We start from the raw sequence: 13,047 nt of genomic DNA on the forward strand, positions 1-13,047 counted from the left end.
GAGATTGTAATAGAACCTATTTCATAGAGTTGTTGTGAGGATTAAAGGTGCTTAGAATAGTTCCTTGCACATAATAAGCACTACCCATATGTTAAATAAAGTATGTAAGCTTAATTCTGAATGAGGTTACAATCAAATCTAGGTTCTCAAACATTCTTTCATCTCAAACAATGCTGTTGTTCATGGAAAAAATGTCTCATTTGTCAAATAAAACTTCGGCTCTTGATGGACAACCCTTTCATGCTGATGAGCCTCCCAGGTGACAAACAAAAGAGATTAGGTTTTTGAACAAACATTTTTCAAACAGCCTTCTGGAAGGAATTAAGTTTGAGAACCTAGGTTCCACTGTATAAGGGAGGGTGGCATTCAGGGCTCTGGTCTGGGATGGTGATGCCATCTTGTTCTCCTGGCCCATGAGCAGGCTGAGGAGGAGGTCCTGGGAGGTTAAGGGACTACAGAATGGCCTGGAGTCTGAGGAACTGGAGCCTGAGGAGCTGCTTCTGGAACCCCAGCCATCCTGAGCCCAAAGAAGAGCCACCCTAGCCCTGCCCACCCTGAGCTCTGGAGGAGCTCCTCAGCAGTCAGGAGGAAAAGAAGGGGCTGGGCTGGTTGAAGGTGACCTAGAGGATGGTCCTGTTGAAAATCTGAGGACCAGGAGCTGGAAATGATCAAAGCTTGAGTCATGAAGATGGAGCAAGAAGCTGAGAAGCTAAAAGAGCTACAGAACAAGGTGGAGCAGCATGAATATGAGACCAGCTCCATGCAATGCTGGCCCAGTGGTCATATCTATTGAGGAGAAGATGGAGGCTATGCTCGTTCTGTCTATGGCAATGTGGACTATGGCACAACAACAAAAGAGATGGAAGCACACTTTCATGGCTGTGGTTCAATCAACGGTGTCCCTATACTCAGTGAAAATTTAGTGGCCATACTAAAGGGTTTGCATATATAGTGCCCAGAAAAAGAGTCAGTGAGAACTTCCCTGGCCTTAGATGAGTCCTTGTTTAGAGAAAGACAAATCAAGATGATCCCAAAATGAACCAAGAGACCAGGCATCAGACAAAAGACTGGAGTTTCCTATGAGCCCTATACCGTGCCTAGACCACCAACTACAATAGTTCTTGCTCTAAAGTCCACATTGGTTTTAACTGCAGGTCCTGAGGTCATATCTACAGGGGCTGGGCTAGAGCGACTTCATGGTATCCCTATAACTAAAAAAGAAGTGCGTATCAGAGCGGAGAGAGGAAAAAAAGAGAAATGAAGGGGATTTTTTTTTCAAAACCAGAAGATAAGTTTGATGGAAAAAAACACATATTAAAAAAAAAATAAGATATACTGTGGAAGTGGGGAGAATCCTGTAACTAACAGCTGACAAGCAACCTGCTTTGGGGACTACGGGAAGGCCCAAGGGCTGTTCATTCACTCTGGGGATTCGCATGAACATATCTCAACTGTGCAAGCTGCTTCCCATTTCCTTGTCCAACTTCACCTCCTTGGGGCTGCTCAAGGGTAGATGGGCATGAATGGTGGGAGGGTTTTGTTTTACCCAAGAACATCAAACTCTTCTGCTTATTTCCCTCCATCTTCTCCCTAACTTTCTCAGTCTCCTCTTGCCTGTTCCTGTCCTTTTTTCTAGTGTCTTGCCCCTCCAGATTGCCTGGTGATCTACTTTGTTTCCCTGTGTGTTTATTTTTTTGTTTTGAGTGTCTTTGCAGGTTTCTGTAGAAAGAAGATCTCCGTTCCACTCACAGTGACTCCAGTAAAAATTCCCCTTCCCCCCTGGGGAGATGTACTACTTCTTTTTATGGGTTTCTGGGGGTGATTTTTGGTTTTCAATTTTGGGGAATTTTTTCCCTTTACCTCCCCCCACCTTTTTTATTTGGAGAGAATGGGAAGAAGTGGGCACAGGGAGGTAGGAGGTGGATTTTATTTTTTTAGCTCATTTCTAGGGGGTGGGAGTTTTTCTTTAAATATGTGTCATGAATAAACTTGTTTTTGAAAGTAAAAAAACATATATAAGGGATGTTAGAAATAAACTTTCATTCATGAAATAAACAGTGCTCTAGATTTATGAATTGACAATTTTATCTGCCCCTGCATGAATGGGGCTTAAGAAACTGGGATGCCAGGGTGGTATTCTAGGTCTAGAAATACATTGGGTCTTGCATCCTGACACTTAAAGGATGATTCTTTTGCCTGATTTGACCATCAGTTTAGCTAAAATGCTACTACTGGGGAATTGCTAAATGTGTTTCAAGTGAACCTTTCCTGCATGTGTTTAATTGATCTTATAAGGACAGGTTACAAGACTATGTCAAACTGCTACTAAGTGCATGCTTGGCAGAATTGGGTCGAAGTCCTGCTTTCACTGGAACATACCACCTGGTAGGGAGATTGTAAAGGATGAAGACTATAATCTGCAGTTATCTCTAGTCATTGGAAGCTATTGATAGCATTGAAAGCTGGCAAGTATGCAGAGAAAAGAGAACCCTAGTGCATTGTTGGTGGGAATGCAGACTGGTGCAACCACTGTGGAAAACAGTATGGAATTTCCTCAAAAAATGAAAAATGGAACTGCCTTTTGATCCAATAATCCCACTGCTGGGATTATACCCTAAGAATCCTGAAACACCAGTTCAAAAGAACCTATGCACCCCTATGTTCACAGCAGTGTTATTTACAATAGCCAAGTTCTGGAAGCAGCCTAAGTGCCTTTTTCTAAATGAGTGGGTCAAAAACACTGTGGTATATTTACACAATGGAATACTATGCAGCAAAAAGGAAGAAGAAACCCCTACCCTTTGTGACAGCATGGATAGAAATAGAGAGTATTGTGCTAAGTGAAATCAGCCAGGTGGTGAAAGACAAATACAATATTATCTCACCTATAAGTGGAACCTAATGAACAAAACAAACAAAGAAGCAAATTAGAACCAGAGACATGGAAACAAGGAACAAACTGACAGTGACCAGAGTGAAGAGGGAGGGGGATATTAGGGGAGAGAAAGGGAAGGGTCTGGTCTAGGAACAAGTATAAAAGATCTATGAACATGGACAACAGTGTAGGGATTGACTGTGGGAGTCGGTGGGGGGGGTGTTGGCGGGGTAGGGGAGAGCAACGGGGGAAAAACTGGGACAACTGTAATTGAACAATGAGAAAATGAAATAATTTTTTTTTTTAAAGTAAAAGAAAAACACCTGAAGAAGCTAAACTGGCTTAGCTCAGTTTGCAATAGGATTAAAGGAGGGCAAATATAGAGGCAAGGAGATAAGACAGGAGGCTGCTGCTGCAAGTGGTTCAATCAATAGATAATGAAGACCTGAACTAGGGCAGTGACAGTGAGTAAGAAGAAAAGAGAATGGAGTCAAGAAGTATTTAAGTGATAAAATCAACAACACTTGGCGATCTATTGGATGGTAAGGTCGCAGAGCAGTTTTGTTATAACTTCCAGGTTTCTTGTTTGAGTGACTGAGTAGGTTGGTGACACTCACTGATGTAGGGAAGAATATAATAACCAGAGGAAGAGCAAGTGTGGGATGGGGGCAGGGGCAAGCATTTTTGGATATGCTGAGCTTCCATCTACATGGAGATGTCCAGCAAGCATTAGGATAATACAAACTTGTAGTTCAAGGGGAAGTCAGGACTGGAAATATAAATGGGAAATCATCAGTACACAGGGGTTAGAGAATACTTTAAGAGAAGATAAATCTTTAGCTACCATAATATAAAGTCAGTAGATGATGTTTAAAGAGCATTTGTCAAGAAATATTAGAACATGGAAAATAGCAAGGTAGTTTCTCAAAAAAGCCAAACATAGAATTACCATATGATCTCGAAATTCCATTTCTAGGGATATACCTAAAAGAAGTGAATGCAGGTTTCACAGTAGCATGTTCATAATAGCCAAAAGGTGGGAAAACCTCAAATGGCCATCAATTAATGAATGAATAAATAAAATATAGTGTGTATATGTGTTCTATTATATATACATGTAATATTCATCTTTAAAAGAATGAAATTATCATATATGTTATAGATGACCCTTGAAGACATTATGCTAAGTGAAAAGGCAGACATCAAAGAACAAATATTGCATTATTCCATTTATATTACTTACCTAGAATAGTCAAATTCATAGCAACTGGAACTAGAATAGTGGTTTCCAGGGCTGGAGGGGATGGGAATGGAAAGTTATTGGTTAATAGGTATAGAATTTCAGTTTGAGATCATGAAAAACTTCAGGAAATGTGTAGTGGTGACATAGTTGTATAGTACTGCTATGTAAAGTGCTTAATGTCACTGAACTGTACACATAAAAATGGTTAAAATAGTAAATTTGTGCTATGTATGTTACCACAATAATAAAATGAATAGCAGGGTTATCATATCCTTTTAAATGACTGAGCTGAACAGCATAAGGAACACTGCAAAGTCTGATTGCTTCCAGGAAGCAGGAAAGAAGTGGGTATAGGAACTTCTGCTTATCATTAAGGCCTTTGGTAGTCTTTTTTAAAACTATATGCATGCATAACATTGATAGAAACAAAAAGTGGATGAGATCACTTAGGCAGAGTTTGAGGAGTTGGTGGAAGAAGAAGTGCCTTAGAGTAAAAGTTACCTTTAAAGAAACAATAACCTGCCCTGACCAGCATGGCTCAGTTGGTTGGGCCTTTTTTCACAAAGTGAAAGGTCGCTGGTTCCATTCCTGGTCAGGACACATGCTTGGATTGCAGGTTCTGTCCCTGGTATGAGAGGCAACCAATTGATGTTTCTCTCTCTCTGTTTCTCCCTCCCTTCCCCTTTCTCTAGAAATAAATAAATAAAATCTTTTTAAAAAAGAACCAATAATCTACTAAAAAGAGAAGTTTATTACAATGTTAAAGGGGAATCACACAGAAATATACTGCAGTAAGCACAGCAGCACCTCACCGGAACTAGAAAGTCATCTGGGTGTGTTTTCCTGTGCTCTCTCATCACTCCTCTGTCTCCCTCTTATTCCTCTCACAATTCTTCCCCTTTCTCCTTCCTGCTACTCCACACCTCTCTCTGGCTCAAGATTTCTTACTTGCTTCTTTAGAAGAGTTGTTTTTATTTCCCCCACCCTGTCCTCTGCCCAGCACTGTCATCTAGTCACTCCTTCACTCTCATGTTTGGCCAAAATTGTAGCTTCAGCCTGGGTCCATGTGACCTCTCAGCCTGATCCCGATCTACAGTCAACTTGCTCTGTGCCACTACATCCCTGGGAGAGAGAATGTACTTGCTCAGGTCAGACATCCACTTCCATTTACATATCCATTCCTAGTCCTCCTATTGGCTGTGTCGTGGGGCTTTACCTTACCTTCCTGTGAGATTATAGGTTGGAAAGTTTTGCAAATGCTGCAGATGCCTTTGGAACTTCCTTATTTCTATCTGCCTGCCTCACTATGAACCTCACATGCCTGGAACCTCACACTGAAGTAGTTTAATCAACTACTTTCACTAAATCGACCATGTCATCTGGTCCACCACCAAGCCGTGTGTAAACATAGGATGGGTCCTAAAACTTCAGTACTGAACATTATAAACAAAGGCTCCAGCTTAAAGAACTAATCAAGTTCTCAGTTTCTGCTTCAGTCTGTGGAGCTGTGTCAGTCCCCTGAGCAGGGTATGGGGGACAACACACTGACTTTCTGTTTCTTGTACCAGGGCAGGTAAAGGGAGGCCCCAAGTTTGGAAGATGGGGATTGCTCAGCTGCCAGCTTTTTCATCTGATGGTACCACCTCCATGAGATGACTAGCATGCAGTCCCACAGGGGAGGGAGACTGGGTAAGGAGAATGAGCAACTGAAATAGAAAATTAGATAAAGAAAAGTGTAGGGGAGAATGATGCCCCACTTGAAAATGTCCATGTCCGAACATGAAAGGCTCCCGACTGCACCAGCTCTAAATATGCATCTCTTTCCAATTTGCATTTGCGTCTCAAATGCCTTACTAGCTTCCTAGGTGTATTTTGTTTCTGCTCTTTCTGAAAAAGCACCTCCTTTGAGACTATTACTTTGCAAAGGTTTGGAATATGTTAATGCTCAAGCCTCTCACTTCCTGGACCATACCTTAGCACACTTGCTTGGAGCACAGGTGCCATTGACAGAGTCCCTCAGGAATCACACTGTGCCTGTCTCACCACTTCTGCTGTCGATTTGTTGCTTTGCTTATTTAACCAAGGGCTGCAGTCATTATGCAGTTTAAATCTGTTAAGAACCAAGGTGATAAATTGTGCTTTTGATTATTCTTTTGTTGTTTTAAACATCCTTTCAATGCACTGAGTCACTTATATGTGAATAAAACAATCAACCACCTGTTTTATGAGCAATTAGATTGAATATGCATCAACTCAAGCACAATCTACCAATTTACTAATTTTGGGGTATTGGCTAATTGACAGAAATTAGCTCCATTATTAGACATACTCAGTCACGCTTTCCTTAATTTTATGTATCTGTGTTGGGGGAAGGTTGTGAAATAATATTGGTGAAAAAGAGCAACGCTCTGGCCTAGGCAGAAAGGGAGCTCACTTCCTGGATGCAGAGTACAAGGACTGTGCTATTGCCCTCAGTTTTAGCATAAATATGGTCACCTGAGACTGAATCCCTTCCCTTATAGAAACTGGCTCAATTCACCCTCTACTTGAAGTCTTTAATACTTGGCAGTTTTGTTCCTTTTACAGATAGCACTTCAAGAGTGGCCTGCCTATTTTGAAAGGGCTACAGTGGGGACAGATTAAGCTATCCTATTTTGATTTCCTAGTGCTGCCCTCTGATATGAAGATTTGTATAGCAAATGCTTGCTTTTTCATAAAAGTGATTTTCATTTAAATATGGTTACTGAGATTTTCCAGGTGAACAATACATCTTTGGATTTTTAGAGGCTCCCTAAGGTGCTGCATACCCAGATTTGAGGAGCCATTGTTTGTTAAAACTATTCAGTCTGATAGCCAGATGGCCAATTAGTATCAAGCCTGCAATGAGTCAGATTCTTTAGCTCAGCTTCTGGCAAAATGTTGAAGGCCCCAGTTGTTTGTCTTCATCTTTTTTTAATTATTTTTTTTTTATTTTGAGATAATAGTAGACCCACATGCAATTGTAAAAATACAGGGGAATATCATGTACCCTTTATCCAGTTTCCCTGTGTGGTAACATCTTGTAAAACTGTAGTGTAAGATCATAACCAAGATATTGACACTGTTATAAACCATTGATCTTGTCCAGATTCCCCAAGCTTTATTTGTAGTCATTTGTTTATATGTGTCTGTGTATTTAGTTACATGCAGTTTTATCACATGTATAATAAGTTCATGTACCCACTGACACAATACGGAACTATATCATCACCACAAGGATCCTTCCTGCTATACTTTGCAGCTACATTCACCTTCCATCTGCCCCATTCCCTTCCCCTTGGCATTCAGTAACCTGTTCCCTATCTCTATACTTTTTGTCATTTCAACAGTATTATATAATCCTATAGTAGGCAACATTTTAAGACAGACTTTTTCGCACTGAATAAAATTCCCAGGAGACTCATTCAAGTTATTGCATGAACTGATATCCATTTCTTTTTATTCCTGAGTAGCATCCCATGGCATGGATGTCCTAATCTGTTGAAGAACACATGTATGAGTGATTAGTTTCTTCACGTCCTTGCCAGTATTTGGTGTTGTCACTATTTTTTATTTTAGCTATTCTGATAAGCGTGTGGTCATATTTCAGCATGATTTTGATTTGCATTTTCCTGATAGCTAATGATGCTGAACATCTTTTCATGTGTTATGTCATGTATATATTCTCCTTAGTGAAATGTCTATATCTTTTTCCTATTTTCTAATGGGAATGTTTGAGTTTTGAGAGTTCTTTATATATTTTTGATATAAATACTTTATTTATGTGGTTTGCAAATATTTTGTCCAGTCTGTAGCTTATCTTTTTTTTTTTTAAGATTTTATTTTTAGAGAGAGGGGAAGGGAAGGAGAATGGGAAACATCAATATACAAGAGATACATTGATTGGTTGCCTCTCGCACACCCACAACTCAGGACCCAGCCTGCAACCCAGGCATGTGCCCTGACTAGGAATCGAACTGGTGACCTTTTGGTTCACAGGCTTGCACTCAATACACTGAGCCACACCAGCCAGGGCTGTAGCTCATCTGAATAGGATCTTTAATACAATAAAACTTTGTGATTTAAAAAATCTAATTAATTTATCTTTCCTTTATGAATCATGCTTATAGTGGCAAGCCTAAGAACCCTTTGATGAGCCCTAGATCGTTAAGATTTTCCCCTGGTTTTTTTTCCTACAAGTTTTATAGGTTTACACTTTAAATCTGTGACCCATTTTGAGTTAATTTTTGTATAGATGTAATATTGGGGTTGAAGTTCACTTATTTTGCCTGTGGATGTTGATTGTTCCTGTACTGTTTATTGAAAAGGCTATCCCTCTTCCACTGAATTACTCTTACACCTTTTTCAAAAACCATTTGAACAGATTTGTGTGGGTTTACATCTGGGTTTCTCTATTCCATTCCATTTATTTATGTTGTTTATGCCCCACTATTACATAGTCTCCTGATCACTGTAGCTATACATAGGGAAGAGTGACACTCCCCCCCCCCCGAGTTTATTCTTCATAGAAATCATTTTAGCTACTCTGGGTCCTTTGTCTTTTCATATAAATTTTATAATAAGGCTAGCTATGTCTGCAGAAATCCTTGCTGGGATTGGGATAGGCATTTCATTAACCTATAGATCAAGTTAGGAGAATGACATCTTTACTATGTTGAATCTTCTAATCCATTAACACAGTCTCTCAAATTATTAATGTCTTCTCTGAGTTCTTCCATCAGTGTTTCATAATTATCATAATACAGATATCATATGTGTTTTGTTAAGTTTATACCTAAGTATTTCATTTTCCTCGGAGTAATTATAAATGGTATTTTTCATTTAGATTCCCATAGTTCTTGTATAAAAACTTAATTATTTTTGTGTGTTGGTCTTGTATCATATGACCTTGCTGAATTTAATTATTAGTGCTAGAAGTGTTTTTTTAGATTCCTTGTGATTTTTATGTAGACAACCAAGTCTTCTGCAAATACAATTTTACTTGATTCTTTCAAACCTGTATGTTTTATTTATTTATTTTTCTGGCCTGTTGTACTTATTAGAACTTCCAGTACAATACTGAGTATAAGTGACAAGAGCAGACACACTTGCCTTTTTCCAATCTTAAGAAGGAAAGCATTAAGTATAATGTTAGCTCTAGGTTTTCTGTAGATGGTTTTTATGAGAGTTATAATAAATAAATGTTGAATTTTTGTCAATATTTTTCTTCTGTTAACTGATATAGTCATATGATGTTTTTTCAGTTTATTGATATGGTGGACTACATTGATTGATTTTAAAATACTGAATCAGTCTTGCATGCCTTGAATAAACCTCACTTGGTCCAGGGTATATAATTCTTTTATATATTGCTTAACTCATTTTTCTAATATTTTACAAAATATTTTTTTGTGTCTAAGTTCATGAGAGATACTGGTCTGTAGTTTCTCTCTCTATCTCTCTCCCATCCCCCTCCTTTCTCTCTCTCTGTACTGCCTTTGTTTGGTTTTGGCATCTTTCTGGGATTCGGATAATATGAATATTGGATTGTTTGTTATTTCCCACAGGTCTCTGAGATTCTTTTTTTAGTCTATTTTCTCTGTTTTTCAGATTGAGTTAATTCTATTGATTTATCCTCAAGTCCATTGATTCTATCCTGTTATCTTCACTATACTATTGAGCTTATTCAGCAAGTTTAAAAAATTTTTTCTGTTACTGTATTTCTCAGTTCTATAATTTGTTTGGTTCTTTTTATAACTTGTATTTCTTTGCTCAGATTTTCTTTTTCTTTTTCCCTCATTTGTTTCAAGAGACTCTGCAACTGCTTATTGAAGCATTTTTTGTCATGGCTGCATTAAAATCTTTGCCAGTTAATTCTAACATTTGATTCATCTCAGTATTATGTCAGTTGATTGTCTTTTCTCATTTGAGTTGTGATTTTCTGGCTCTTGGTATGATGGGTGATTTTTTGTTGTATTCTGAACATTTTGGCTACTATGTTAGACTACTGAAGACTTTTATTTTAGCGGGAGGTCACTGTGTTTAGGTTTAGCACACAGGTCCTGGCCTACTTCTGTAGACTGTGATTTCAATGAAAATTTACTTTTCAGAGCCTTTGTGTTGCTATTTTGGTCTGCTTGGTTAATGTGGTGCTAATGCCCCCCAGCTCTGCTGGGGCAGGGAGTAGAAGGTGTTTCACCAGGCTGAGTTGCCTGATGCCTCTAGGTGAAGGAAGTGAGTCTCTAGCCTGTGAAAACAATGAATCTTCCCTGGCTTAGCTTCCTTGGTGGAACCCCCCATTGCCAGTGCTGTATGCTCTCCTGGTATCTCTTATGGGGAGAAGGGATCCTCATGACCATGGGGACAAAGGATTCCTAAACCAGATTAACTGCTGTGGTGTGGGTTCCCCTTGATGGTGCTCTGGTTGCACAGTGTCTTTTGGCAAGGTGAGGGAGTCTCTGGCCTTAAAAAAAGAGAGCACTTATTCTGGCTGCTTATGGTCAGTGGGGCTCCCTGCTAGATTCCCTTTGCTGGAGTTTCCACACTCACCTGGCATTGTCAGAAGGATTGTCATTTGATCCAGAGGAAGAAGGAGCCTCCCTGAGCCATCTCATTGCTACGCTGGGGGTTAGAAAATGCCTTCTTGTGTTGGGTGGGGAGTCATAAGGCACCCTGCTGCTATGGTATTACTCCAGTCCTGAGGCTCCTAACCATTTTGTCTTCCTCTTTATATCTTTCAGAATTCTCCTTTAGTTGCCTCTTGGATTATTCATAGAATTTATAGTTATACTTAGGTGAAAGGAGCAGAGAGAAATGAGTCTATGCCATCTTGTACAGTCTGAACGCAAAAGATCAATTTTGTATTGGCTTCTGCTGCTACTTCTCCTAGGAATGACTCAGGCTTTCCTGCCACCCTTTTCTGGGCAAAGAAAAGCTCAGGAGGTTTTGCTTTGGGTAATATATTGAGTCCTAGTTTTCTCTGGTTTTTGATTGTGGGTATTATGTTTTTGTTTATTTTTGAGAAGAAAGGCTGTCAGAAATCAGCCCTGAAATAGCAACTGTGTGACAGTGTCACAAACACTCTGATAGGACACTGAGTTAGCTGTGGATTTGTCTTGTCCGTAAGATACTCCTGTGCCACTGTACTCAAAAGATCATATTTTAAGGAGTCAGAACAACCAAATTTTGTATTTCTAGACAGGATAAAGGCAGAAAGAATATTTTAAAATATATTTTTGTATAAAACCTTGGGAGACAGTGTGTGGAATACTCTGTGCAGCAGTGGTCCTCAAGGAAAACAAGCTGCCACTGGAGAAGACTGCCTGTCCTGGTATGCTGAATCATGATCTCTCAAGAATGTCCATGTTGTAATTCCTGGTATCTGTGAATCTGTCAGTTTGGATGATAAAAGGGACTTTGCAGGTGTGATTAAATTAATAATACTGAGATAGGGAAATTACCCTCACTATCGAGGTAGGGCTAATGTAATTACAGAGTCCATATAAGAGAGAGACAGGATAGTCAGAGTCAGAGAAGGCAATGCCACTACAGAAGCAGAGCTCAAAGAGTGAGAGATTTGAAGACATTATGTCCTCGATTTGAAGATGGAAGAAGGGGATTATGAGCTAAGGAATGCAGGTAGCCTCTAGAAACAGGGAAATGGCTAAGCTTAGACTTCTCATCTCCAGAACTCTAAGGTAATAATGTGTGTCTGTTTAAGCCATGAAGTTTGTGGTATTTGTTGTAGCAGAAAAAAAAAAAAAAAAAAAAAAAATCTAATACTCTGACAGAGGGCAAGTGACATGATCAGGGATGGGAGGTCAAGGAGCACTATCGAGTAGTAAGGGCATGGCTGCTGCACAAGGACATGCTAAAAACATGAGACTCCACCTGGAAAGGTGAAACCTGAAGGGAAACTGGCTCAAAGTCTAGACAACTGCTGTCCAATAGAACTTTCTGTGATGATGGAAATGTTCTATATCTGTACTTTCCAATATGGTAGTCACTAACCACATGTGACAACTTGAACTTGAAATGTGACTAAAATTTTAATTTGATTTATTCTATTTATATTTAAAATTTAAAACCCCCATGTAGAGGGTCTGGGGAAGGGGTTGCAGGTGCAATGTCTGGCCACAAAGGTGGCAAGAAGCTCTTGAAGCAGCCCAAGAAGCAGGCCAAGGAGATGGATGAGGAAGATAAAGCATTCAAACAGAAGCAAAAAGAGGAGCAGAAGAAACTTGAGGAGCTAAAAGTGAAGGCCACAGGGAAGGGTCCCTGGCCACAGGTGGAATTAAGATATCTGGCAAAAAGTAAGCTGTTCCTTGTGTCTGGGGCAATGGTGACCCTTAATTACATATTCTTCCTTTAACATCTGGATTCCCTGTCATAACATCTCTTGCCACCTATAGCTAGAATAAAGTGTTTTCTTGGAGACTGTTGTGCATTTAAGGATAAACTTTTGTAAATAATAATATAATAGTCATGAAGTGGCTCATCTCTTTAGTTCTCTTTACTCTGCCATTTCATCCTTAAGTAAGGGGTCAGAGTAAACCCAGCCCAGAATCATGTCAAAGTCTGCTCTTCAGTCTTTACTCTATCCCAAATTAAATAAACCGATTTTGGGGGGAAAAGAGACATGTAGCTAGTGGCTACTACAGATCTCTACACTAAAAAGTACATGGATAAGGTGAATACAAACTTATTCATTAAATTCTTCAATGCTAGAAAACTAGTGTGCCAAAAATAGCTTATATCAAATTAAAGAATCACTAACACTTCTCTGGAAATCAGATTCCTCATAACCTCTGCCAAAATATAATCACAAACCTAGAAGAGAAAAAAACCACACCTAAATAGTATATAAAATTGCTACCAAAAAACCACACCAACTTCATAAGAGGTACATGGC

At 39.4% G+C, this 13,047-nt stretch overlaps 2 pseudogenes; both read left to right on the top strand.

The window, feature by feature from the left end:
* The first annotated feature begins 413 nt into the window (after window positions 1-413).
* Window positions 414-1,215, top strand: LOC149990876 (polyadenylate-binding protein 2 pseudogene; annotated as a pseudogene).
* Window positions 1,216-12,261: 11,046 nt separating this feature from the next.
* LOC149990877 (translation machinery-associated protein 7 pseudogene) lies at window positions 12,262-12,452 on the top strand (annotated as a pseudogene).
* The last annotated feature ends 595 nt before the right edge of the window (window positions 12,453-13,047 follow it).

This window comes from Furipterus horrens, unplaced genomic scaffold, assembly GCF_987537825.1.
Source record: "Furipterus horrens unplaced genomic scaffold, mFurHor1.1.pri manual_scaffold_17, whole genome shotgun sequence".
Taxonomy (NCBI): domain Eukaryota; kingdom Metazoa; phylum Chordata; class Mammalia; order Chiroptera; family Furipteridae; genus Furipterus; species Furipterus horrens.